This window comes from Diabrotica virgifera, chromosome 9, assembly GCF_917563875.1.
Source record: "Diabrotica virgifera virgifera chromosome 9, PGI_DIABVI_V3a".
NCBI classification, from domain to species: Eukaryota; Metazoa; Arthropoda; class Insecta; order Coleoptera; family Chrysomelidae; genus Diabrotica; species Diabrotica virgifera.
Window position 1 is genome coordinate 204,359,150 of NC_065451.1, and position 11,280 is coordinate 204,370,429.

The window sequence follows — 11,280 nt, forward strand, 5'->3', positions numbered from 1 at the left end:
AATATTAAACTAACTTTCTTATCTACCACTTTCAAAAAATTTTTATTAAAACCAAAAATAAAAAAAAATGAATTGTCCAGGATTCGAACCTGACCACCGAGTCTCCTTAAATTGACACGTAAGTTTCGGATATAATTACAGAACACGGTGACAAATATATTGAGTGGTATCGTGATAAAAATGTTATACCTACATACTTTATTATCTTACTACAGAAGAAGAGAAATTCAAAGACACAAAAATTATAATAAATAATACATTTACTAAAAACACTAATATATTCTTTTAATGACTTATTTGTGCTGATACAGATACTATCTTGAAAGATTAGAAACGAACTACATACTGTCTGTGTACGCATGCGCGCAGATTTATGAAAAATTTTACTCTCAATCGCGCCTAAAGAAGAATAACTTAAAAAAGATATGACCTTGTCCGGATTTGAACAGGGGACCTCTCGATCCCTAGGCGAATGGTCTATACCGATCAGCTACCACCGTTTTTGTATTCAGTCGATCATTTCTCGGACATAATTACAATCACGGTGACAGATACATTAATTGAAAATAAACATTTTCAATAATACTAGGAGGAAGACAAATCCACAGACATAAAAATTATAATAAATATATTTACTAAAAACACTAATAATCACCTCTAAAATAAATTTTATCTTTATTCTGATTTAAATATTTGACAATATAAAAATGCATGCATTTTATTTTCGAATCCTGAAAAAACTAAAATATTTTTGAAAAATTTAAACGCAGAATGAAAGATTACATTATTACCGAGGGCCGAAAATCCCTTGCCTTAGACTAAACAAAAAGTTTATTTTCAATGAGATAGTTAAAATTAAAAATTACACTAAATTTTCTCTTCTTTTTTACTCTTGTAACTTATTAGAATAAACATTATAGACATTTTCAGGGACATTCGGCCCTCGTTAATAATGTAATCTTTCATTCTGCGTTTAAATTTTTCAAAAAATGTTTGTTAGTTTTTTCAGAATTCGAAAAAAATGAGCGCATTTTAAGGGGAGTCCGAAAAAAATCTATCCTCAGAAAAACTCGAAATGAGAAAAATGGTGTATATTTAAAAAATCTGACGATTTGATTTAAGGAAATGGGCGAGTCAATATTTCACAAAAAAGCGAATATTTCGCTAAATGAACGTCAGATCGAAAAATTAAAAAATACGTTTTCAATATTTTTTAAAAATCTATCGAATTATACCAAACATGACCCCCTACACGGAGAGGGGTTGGGGTAAATTTTAAATACAAACCCCGCGATATTTCGCGAAATGAACAGCTGCTCGAAAATCTGCAAAATACACGTATTCAATATTTTTGAAAAATCTATCGAATGGCACCAAACACGACCCCCCGGAAATGCGGTGGGGGGTTACTTTAAAATCTTAAATAGGAGCCTCCAATTTTTATTGCAGATTTGGATTCTTTACGTAAACTCAGCATTGGCGGCTCGTCAGAGGAGGCTTAGCCTCCCTATAAATTTTTTACACACGCTACACTGTTTTGTTTATCTTGAATCGCGAAAAACAACAAGAACTCTCATCGAGAATATATATATCCTAAAAAAAAAAGAATGTGTGTATACTTTGTACGCACGTAAGAAGTTATACTTATATTATATGATTTAAACGAAATTAATATACTTTTTATTTATATTTTATTTAAATAATTAAACTAATTTATACTTACTACTTCTCAAACATTTTTATTAGAATAGTGCCACAAATTAAAATAATAAAAGAATAAAACACACACAAACACATTAAGGTTGATATGAACCCTCAATTAATTTGTTTCTGATCCTAGAGATGGCTCTACTGTAGCATGCCATTGTGGTAACATTTTCAACTTAATTGTAGATTTCTACATGATGACTCAGTAATATGTAGAAACCTGAACACTTTTTTATCGTTACACCCATCGGCTCAATTGGCTATGATGCCAAATTGTTTAAACAGTAATTTTATCAACGCCTAATAACAATGTTAATAGCAAGAAACATTTAGTCCATGTTGTGAGGCCGCTCCCGTCTGAAAGAAAATTATGTTTCGGTTTCTTTACGGAAGGAAATCTGAGGGCGAAATTTTTGGCCAGAAATTGGAAAGAAAGGTATCTTGTCATTTTTCTCAAAAGTTGATAGTTTTCGAGTTAGGGGCGATTTAAAATCTGAAAAATGCGAAAATACGCATTTTCGAAGCTTAAAAGCTCATTTATCTTAATATATCGCACATCCCATTCAATACCGATACAACTGCGGTTTTCTTCTTCTACAAAATAGATATTTTAAGACAAGTAATTGAATATTAGAATATTAGTAATTCAATAGCACACGAATGGATATCTTTTTTGAAAAACAAGCAATATTTAACCATTATAAATATTTGTAAGATATGGCGGTATTGCATTATATTTTTAAATAACTCATCAACCATAACTGCTACGATTATACAGATTAACAATGAAAAACCAGACAAAGTTATAAATGGTAGTTTACTAGATAAATTTATCTAATAATTATAATTATTGTATATTATAAATCACAACAAAGTGAAATTAACTCAACAAATTGAAATAAAATGATTGATGTACATTTGCAATAAGATTTTTTTTTGCATAATTCCAGTAAATGCTCTTTTGTTTTCTCTCCTACAGTAGGAGGCTTTTCGTAGGCTGGTTTTGAGTTATATTGCTCTAAAATATTATTATTATCAGAAAAATGACGAGTAGAAAGGTCAATAGTTTTATAGGTTGTATAGTCAAAGTTAACTTTGTAAAAAAATTTTGTAGGAAAACACTTTTCTACTTTAAGAATTTCTATATTATTCCATATTACTTTCTCGTTATCCGAATTTTTGGTGAATTTTTGCCAAAAAATTTTTGAAAGGTACTTGGAGTCAAAAAGTCTTCAGCGTCCATTTCATTCCCTTTATAGGGCCTACCGTTTTTCTTTTTGCAGCACTTATTAGAGGTGGCCACTGACATGAATTGAGTTAAACTGTGTTTTTGCTTTCTCGATTACTGCATGCATCGAATCACCCTCATTTTGGGTATGACAAACAGTAAAAAATTTGTGAGTAATGTTATTTATTTCAGCATGCGTAACTGCATATAAGTACATAAGTACCACCAAAACCGCCTTATTCTTATTCTTGCCAACGCAGTTGTCGGAATAAAAAATAATATCTTTTCCTGCAGGTAAAGTAGATAGATAGCTAGAGAGGCATGTTGCAATTTCATTTGCTCCTCGCATAGCAATGGCCTCGTGCCAAAAACAGCAGGAACTGTTTGTGATGCTACTTCGAAAATCGTAAAATTAAAGCAATTGAGACAGGACTTATAAAAAAATGTAGAAATATCTCCGCAATGTGTAGGTAATACTGCTTGCAAATCGAAGCAAGCTACTATGAGTTTATTATTTTTTATGTAGGATTTGTAATATTTTTTGCTTTTTCTTCTCGGCTTCTTTCTTTACTACGAATGTGACGTGTGTATTGTTCTTGGCCTTTTTATTTTTCTTCTTGATTGCATTGTTTATACACCTCATAAGTTGCGCAATGATCTTTCGTCGGTTTAAAAAAAGAAATATTAGATACATTCTGTGTTAAAAAATGTTTCATATGTACATCTTTTGACAGATGGCAACTGCTTTTCTTCTCGTTACTCTTTGTAGTATCTATACATCTAAGCTAAGGTTAATGATCCATCAAGGAATTCTCTACGAGTTTGAGCTCTTAAATAGTGAGACTCTACGCGCTCAAAGCTATTTATGTGTTTTCTTACGGTTTCCTTAAGTTTCTCGTTTATAGTTGTGCGTTTTGATGATTTCCTCTATTATCTTTCTGAACGATGTTATACTCTTTTGACTTAGCCCAACTTGTTCGAATAAATCGATCTCCAATATTAAGGGTATTAATAAAAATATTTTGCATGCTCTTCTCCTTAATTTGTTTATAGTTAAATAAAAACATAAATTGTTTGTCCTATTACTTCCTTCTACAACTCTCCCATACTTCGGAATATTGTGCAAACGTTTCTGTAAAATACCCCTAGCACTCGCAACATGTGGCGGTATTACATTAAAACATATTATATTCTACGTGCAATATCCATACATGATACAGTTAAGGCGCTACAAACTACGTTTTTGAAGTTACGTCACTATAATGTTCTCAGCAAGCGACGTGTATTCTCGCAATCTTCAGATTTTAAATCCCTTGTAACTCGAAAACTGTTAACTTCTCAGAAAAATGAGAAGATATCTTTTTTGTTTAGAAGAAGCCAAAAAACCTAAAGAGTTACAGTGCAAAATAGGAGATTGTTGAAATAGACCCTGCTGCATTGGCATTAAAATCGGATCGACGCGCATAATTAACAATTAAAAAACAACGGTCTAAATTGAAGTTAGACCCGATTACTACTCAGAATTTCAAAAATGAATGTTTAAACTTCACTTTAAGGACTTGCCAACCTTAAATATAATAATTTAAATATGAGTTTTTACGCCTCGAAAATGTCTATCTTCGCATTTTTCATATTTTAGTTCACCTCTAACTCGAAAATTATCAACTTTTGAAAAAAATGACAAGATATTTTTCTTGCTTAGAATGACCAAAAAAACAAGAAAAAATATTTTCCTGGACAAAAAATGGTAATCTTGTGAATTTGTTTAGAAACATTTTTTTTAACAATTTTTGCCCAAAAATTTCGCTGGCACTCTTCTGATTTATTTAAAGGGGACATTTTTGAATAGAAATCCGCAAAGAAACCAAATCAGAATTTTTTTAGACGGGAGCGGCCTCACAACATAGACTAATTACATATTATGTTTCTCCGTAACTAAATATTCCAGTTAGTAAGGAATTCATCTTATCTCACACTGACACTGAAAGATGGTAATAAAATTTTACGACCTCTTCCATTCACTGTCGACAAATCATCTAAAAGTGTATTACATTGCACAAATTTTGTTTATACACATAAACCTTTTAACACGTTGACGGACAGTGCGAATGCCTCAAATGTATAATCAAGTGTTGTGATACTATATGAATTTTGCAAAGTAGAATAGGGAAATTGCTAAATTTGTTTTAGCGCTTATAGATTATGGAAACAATATGTTTTTTGTAAACATGTGGACGACGGCCATGGATGTATCATATTTTATATGCATCTGTAGATGTAATAACAGGATTTTGATTTTAAATTCCGCAAAATATGTTTAAGCAAGGCGAAAACCTCGCGTTTCTTGAGAAAAATATTCCCATGAGATCTTTTTGCGTAATCAGTTTCATGAGATACCTCAGAATAAGACAAAAAAGGTTATAATAAAGATATTAAAAATGACTTAACAGAAAAGATACTGAAAACTATTTCACTAACACCAAAACTAGTTCGTCTCTGTCTTGCTAAGAGAACCGTCGATTTATTGCATTTCGATTTAATGTCCATGATTCAGTTCCATAGTAAAGCACACTGTGTACATAACATTTAATTAGCCTTATTTTGAGGGCCAATATCAGATCTTTGCTGCATAAAATCTTTTTCATTTTCACGAAGTTGGCACGTGCTTTTTCAATTCTCTCTCTTATTTCTGCAGTCTAATCGTTATTTTCTGTGATTATCGTTCCCAAGTAAGTATATTTTTTTACTCTCTCAGACTGCTGGCCGCCTACCGTTAATATTTCATTTATATTGTTGTTCTTGCTATTTTTCATAAATTTTGGTTTTTTGAGGTTAAGGGAGAGTCCGTATTCTCCATTACATATATCTTAATATTTTGTTCATTATTCTTTCTAAGTCTTCCAAGTTGTCTGATATTATGACTGTATCGTCGGATTAAATTTCCATTTACTTTTATGCCGACTGTCTCGTTTACCAAAGCTTCTTGTGTGATTTCTTCAGAATAAGAACTAAACAATAACGGCGACAGTATGTAACCTTGCCTGGCCCCTCTCCTTTTCTCCATTTGTTCTGACACTTCTCCAAATTACACATTTGATCGTTGGCTGTAGTATAAATGGTATAGTTTATTACTAAAGTTATTATTATGGTATGGTTTATTACTAACGAGGAAGTTATAAATGCCTTAAATCAAATGAAAAATGGAAAATATAGAGACGACGGAATAACAAAAGAGATGATTAGAGATGGAGGTCAAACTACCTTGGAAGCAGTTAAAATCCTAATGAAGAAGTGCCTCTTTGATATTGCTATTCCAACCACTTGGCAAAATGCGCAGCTACTTCTACTACAAAATAAAGGAGGCAAACACAAACTCGAAAATTACAGACCAATAAGTCTGTTACCACATCCGTACAAACTGCTTACCACAATAATGACCAACAGACTATCAGATAAATTCGATAGTTACCAGCCTGTTGAACAAGCGGGATATCGCAAAGGTTATAGTACCGTAGAACACCTACTCCTACAGACAATAAGGACATTTCTCGAAAAGTGTAACGAATACAATAACCCTCTTCATTCAGCATTTGTTGATTACAATAGGGCATTCGATTCCATAGAACTCTGGGCCGTATTAGACGGAATGAATAACGCAAGGATTGATTCCAGATATAGAATATAGAATTATTTACTATTGAATTAGAAGATGCCTTATGTCTTAGAAGAAAAAGTTAAATTGTCACTTAAATTTTTAAGTCATCTAAGATTTGCCGATGACATAGTGCTCATAAGCAACAATACAGAAGAACTAATCTACATACTAAAGATGCTTAAACAGGAATCTGAGAAGAAAAGCGGTTTAAAAATAAATTTAAATAAAACAAAAGTGATGACAAATCAAAATATCAGAATCGACTTAGATGGAAGTCAGATCGAAAGTGTCGAAGAGTCACACGATCAAGCTAGGCAAACAGAATCAAACGGCAGAGATAACTAGAAGAATCCGAATTACTTGGGCAGCAGTTACAAGACTCAGTGATGTGTTGAAAAACAAAAAGATACCAATAAACCTAGAAAAAAGGGTATTCAACAGTTGTATTCTACCAGTTATGACTGATGGAGTGGATACCGTGACACTTACAGGGTTATCAGCCAATAGATTAAGAACACAGAGGGCCATCGAACGAGCTATGTTAGGAGTATCTCTGAGAGAACATATTTGAAATGGGACGTACGAAACAGGACGAAGGTGGAATATGTAACTGGAAGAATTGCGCAAATGAAATGGAACTGGATAGGACACGTGGCACGGCAAAACAACGAAAGGTGGACGAGAACATTGTACATTGGAGACCACGCGAGCATAGTAGTAGCAGAGGAAGACCACAAAAACGATGGTTAGATGACTTCAAAGCAAAAGTGGGGAGAAACTGGTACCAAAGAGCACAAAACAGAGAAGAGTGGAAAACTCATGGGAGGCCTTTGTCCAGGAGTGGATGCAAACAGGCTAAAGAAGAAGTTATTGTTTTCTTTAGGGACATTCACTTAACAAGCTACATGTTTTTATGGATTTGGCTGTCTCTAGAGGTGTATATTCTCGGGCTGAATACCGATAACCTTTTTCCAAGCACACAAACAATCCACATTGCTTTACTATATTTTTTGTTTTTGTTCTGTTAGTGTATCTTTGGTTGCCTATATAGATGTCATATAGGTGAACAAGGATTAGGATTAAGTTAGGTTAGGTCTGATCCGGGGAACCGGTACCCGGACAAGCGATGTAAGATGATCAAACTAAATAAAGATATCTTAATCAAGAGTACTTAATAGTCATTATTAAAGAACCCAACTAAACATGGTGGCAGCGGTGTTGAGTGCAGCACGTATATTTTAAGTATAAAACTATATTACCCATTAACCACTAGCACATGCCAAGAGTAGCAAAGCAACGTTAAGGGGCAAGAAAATATTCTGCATTGTGGTCAATTGTGGTTGAAATCATACCCGACATAAAGTAACACTGAAAATGTCTACTAATACTACTCCTGATGCAAATACTCAAGGTATAGTAAGTCCAGCACCATTGAATGTTAACCCTCCGGATAAATTCAATTTTTTGGCCCCAGCAATTTGGCCTGCATGGAGGAAGAGGCTGGAACGCTACATGTCGGTATCAGGGCAGCTCCAAAAGACAGAAAAACAAAAAATAGATATCCTAGTGTACCTTATGGGAGAAGACTCCGAAGATATTTTGATACAATTTCAAAAAATTCCAGATACTTACGAGGAAGTTCTAAATGTTTTTGACAAATATTTTATCCCTAGACGTAATATTATATGTGAACGTTTCAAATTCAATTCTACAGTACAAAAACCAGGTGAAACCATTGACTTATTTATTACTAGCCTACATACCTTAGCAGAACATTGTAATTATGGGCAACTGAAGGAGGAATTGATCCGAGACCGTATCGTAGTAGGCATGCTGGACACAAAAACATCAGAAAGGTTACAGCTAAAAGAAACAGTTTTGATAGCAATTTCTGGCTTTTCTTCGTGTCTTATCAGATAAAACAATTGTTCCAGATATCGTTATCACGTTTCCTTTTTTACTTCTTTATCGATGATTATTCTGCCGCGCCGTTTTCATTTTCTAATATTCTATACTCTTTCTCTTTCTTCTCTCAAAGAAACTGTTTATTAGATTTTTTTCTTTCTCATCTAATTTATACCGATCCAGATTAGCTCCATATAACAGTTCTAGTTCTACTTGCATCAGACTAATCAATACGTTTATTTAACATATTATTAAGTGTCAACACATTTTTTCTTTTGTCTTCGCTAATATTTATTTATTTCTGTTGTTTTTGTACATAGAAGAAATCAATATAGATGTAAGATTTTTAAAATTGATTGTTATTATTTCTTTTATATTGATCCTTTTTTTATTTTTAATATGAAGGTGAAAATATTTTTTAACCTATCCTGAATTAATTTCAAAAGTGGTTATTTATTTAGGTACTCTTACTCCATATCTATTTAAATATCGTCCAATTGGTTTCCTTTAAATTTAGCTCACCACAAATGCAAAAAGTAATGAACAATGAAAATTTTAAAGATAAAATAATGATTTCAATTAAAATCTTTAATAAACATAAGTGCGACAAAAGAGAAACACCATGGATGGTAGTTATTAGAAAAACTATTTGACAAAAGTAGACTATTTAAGTATGCTCCAATTCAAAATATAGTCAAATACAAAGCTTCAGAGATACATGAAAAAATACAAATAAAAAAGACAACTTTATGTTACTTAAAAACATTAAAAAGCCAACTCGGGTTTAATCGAGACAAAAAGTACCGGCCCTAAATATATCAAAATCTAATACGGCCAAGGGGACTGACAATATTTCAAGAAAAGTAGTTAAATTAATTTCAGAAGGTCACGTTGATGCGTTATAAATAGACGTTATAGTAGTATATATATATCTGTATTATATTACCTACTAACTATAATACAATAACACGTTTTGTTGTACAAAGTAATTGATATGGCAACGCTGCTAGGATAAAGTTCTGTTTGACGCGATTCTAGCAGAAGGTACTGCTATCTATCGAACATAAATATTACCGATGTTGTAGATGGAGTCACTTCATGGCGGCACAAATTCACAGCGGCAATTCAAGATATAATTCTTGTTTAACGAGATTTTTCATATGTTTAGAAAAAAATATTCAACATTTTATTGCAAATATTTTCCACTCTTACAGTTTTATATATGTTGTTATTAAAATTTTGTCCGATTTCTTGCCGGTAGCTTTATTATAAGCCAAAACATATTATTTTTTCCTATTATGGCAAAACTGTAAGATCAAAAATTTTCAAAAAATTCATAAGTATTTCTTAGGATATCTTTATGCTGTAAGAAAATTAACAAAATTGTATGTTTGGTTTTCCCGCTTTATACTTGTAAAAAAAGAGTATTTTTGAGTTTTTTCGAAAACGAAAACATGAAGTTCGCTCAAAATTTGTCAAAATACTTCTAGTAATCACATACACCTTCTCAAATTTTTTCAAAATTTTTGAACTTCAAATTTTTTTTTGGGGGGGTTCAGATCAACCTTAAACAAGCCACAAATGATGTCTGAACATTAATTGTCGAAATTTTTTTTAACTAAATACGTATTTTCTGAAAACACAATTATATAATAAATATACTTACAATCATAAAATGTATTAAAAAAAACAAAAAAGAAAGTTTCTATTGGGACTCGAGCCAGCGCTGATAAGAGCGGTTGGTATTGGAATTCATTCGCCTTCTCCGCTTAGCCACGGACACTATGTGTCATTATTTACGAAGATCGACTAACTAAACGGATTAAACTTGTGATATTTTCATATTTTGAAAATTGATCAAATTATTTTAATTTTGAATTGAAATGATTTAGAATTGAAAAAATACAACAAAACATAGAGTAAAAAAAATATATTAGGTGAATATTGATAGAAATTTTGATGGTAATCAAATTATATAAATAAAAGTATTACATACTATGTATTTTGGCAGATCAAATAGGTAGGTTTATACCCATGATACATTAACAATTATTACGTACCTGTTGCTTTTAAAAACTATTTAAAAGTCACTACAATATTATAAACTTTTTTGTTTCTGTCCTCACAACAATAAAACTAATATATTATACATTTGTTTACCTTTACCTTTACCACAACTGCCATATCGGATAATTTTTGACATGTCATTTGAACATCCAATCAGAACAAAGTTATAATACGCATGCGCCGGGCTGATAGGTTTTAACATATAAAAAAATCACCCTCTATCGCCGGTAAAGAAGTATAACTTCAAAAATAAAATAATTTGTTGATATAATTAATAACAAAATAAAAGTATACAAGTTCTACTAAGTTATGACATACGATTTATTTTATAAATTGTAAATGACTTGTAAAAATCCATTCATAACTAACCCAATTTTGCAATGGAAAAGTTAAATATTTGATTTTACAAAACGATAACAAAAGAATTAGATATTGATAAAATCTAGACTCTAGCTAGACTGTAGATAATTCAAAAAACATTTTAAACATTATACTGTTAGTATATTACTTACCCTTTTTATTTTATTTTATTTTATATGTTCAGTATTTTATCAGCACGTCTCATTTTTCTTACAGGAATAATTAATAAATACACACAAATTGTCAAAACCGTTAACGAACTATATAATCACGCGAAACACCGAAATAAAACTGACAAAACGTATGCAATATACCCAAACAAATAATTAATCTTTTACAAGATTGGACAAGTCGCTCT